Consider the following 2,011-nt stretch of genomic DNA (forward strand, 5'->3'; position numbering starts at 1 on the left):
AAAATACACCTTTTTAGTGTTTAAACAAATTGAACTCTTTTTTTATTTTATTTGAAAAAGCATTTTAAAGTCAACCATTTTTCTCCCTCACACATTTTCGTTTTTATGGAAAAGCACCAGAGATTTAATATATTCATATTTGACACTAAATCATTAATTAAAATACATCATAATGCATAATAGAGAAAACCTCAATGTAGAAAATAGAAAAATTCCATGAAAGGATGAGAAAACCTCTACATAGAGAAGTATTATTGAAAAAAAAAAAACCACCAAACAAGTATTGCCAATCACCTACACAATCCGTTTATCGTCACAATTGGTAGATATGGTAACTTAATTGACACGGCTACATTACAAAATAAAATATTTTGAATTTGAGGTGATCACTTAACGTATAAAAAGCGCGTTTAATAACGTCGAATCTCGGTCAACAATCAAATCTGAATAAAGATCTGAAAGCTTCCTCGGTGGTAAGCTAATAATGGAAATGAGAGAAGCTGTAGTGGCTAGCATGGTGATTACACAAGAAAGAAAAGAGAAGAAACTATGAGAGAAGAAACGAATGGGAGATGACGGCTAAAAGCAACACGCTATTCGTTGGAGGAAGAGAGACTAGGGTTTCTTATATATATATATAGAGAGAGAGAGAGAACGGTTAGGATTTTAATTAGGTTTTCTCTCACACAGTGGCGACTCCATAAATTTTTATAGATAGGGTCACTTCACAAGGTTAAGTTTTACAAATTTTAAAAACAAATTTTTTTTAACCTAAATAACATTTATTTTGTTTGGTTTTGAATTTTTAAGAAAAAGTAATGTTAGGTATCATAAAAGAAATATCATAAAGAGCTTCATAAAAATTCTCTGTCATTGAATTACACATACAATAAAATACCACACAGTAATCAAAGGATGAAAAATCTTCATAAAGCATTTCACAATATTTTTTTTATGAAACCTAGCATTATTTTTGAGTTTTTTCATTTTGTGTTTTGTTGCCATCAGTAATTTTTTTTATTTATAGTTGAGTCATTTTTTAGATGTACTTAAAAAATAAAATATTTATGAAAAATATACTAAATTTTTGTAATTTTTATATTTAGTAATTTTTTTTTAAAAAGATCAAAAATATTTTATTTTTTTGGTATATCTAAAAAATAAAAATAAAAATCTTCTTAAAAGATTTTTAAAATTCACCAAAGAAAAAAAAAACATATTTTAAAAAATTATTTACCAAAGAGAGTAAAAATTCAAAGTTGTGGTAATACCATGTCACTATTGACACATGGTATTACCTACCAATAATAAACTTACATATGAAGGGAGAACTCCACTCTCACAATATTACATTTCCACATATACATGAGAAGACAAATGGTAAAATGTTATTGGATAATAATACCAATAAGATAGTATCACCATTGTATTGAACAATTTTATTTATTTTATTTTTTTTAATTTGATAGAAAGAACCAAATCATATGAAATAAAATATTAACAATAATTTTTTTTTTTTTTTTACTTTTGTTTGCTTGATGGGATGGGACCCATCAAATATGTACTGAGGAGTGTAAAAATGGCTCGCGACCTAGGGTGGGCCTGGGCCGTCATTTTGAAGCCAAGCCCGGCCCAGCCCGCCTAGATAGGCCTATGGCCGAGCCCATCGACCCACTCAAGGCCTACTCAAAGCCTAGCCTAAGGCCAATGCCATTTAGAGTGGAAAATAATAAAATTTTGGTGGAAAAAATTAAAAAAATAAAAAAAATATTCAGGCTCGTCCAAGTTCGGTCCAAGCCTAAGCCCAGGCCGGAGACCCGGCCCACCCAAGGCTCGAATACCCCCTAGGTCTAGGCTTAATTTTCTAGCCCGTGGGCCGGCCCGGACGGACCCGAATTTTGGCAGAAGCCCGCGAGGCCGAACATGGGCTGGGCCAAATTTACACCCCTAGCTGGAGTCACCCTTACTTCAACACCTATTGGTTCACCTAACATACTATATATGCAATTCG

This window comes from Camellia sinensis, chromosome 8, assembly GCF_055761805.1.
Source record: "Camellia sinensis isolate YWXY chromosome 8, ASM5576180v1, whole genome shotgun sequence".
NCBI lineage: Eukaryota > Viridiplantae > Streptophyta > Magnoliopsida > Ericales > Theaceae > Camellia > Camellia sinensis.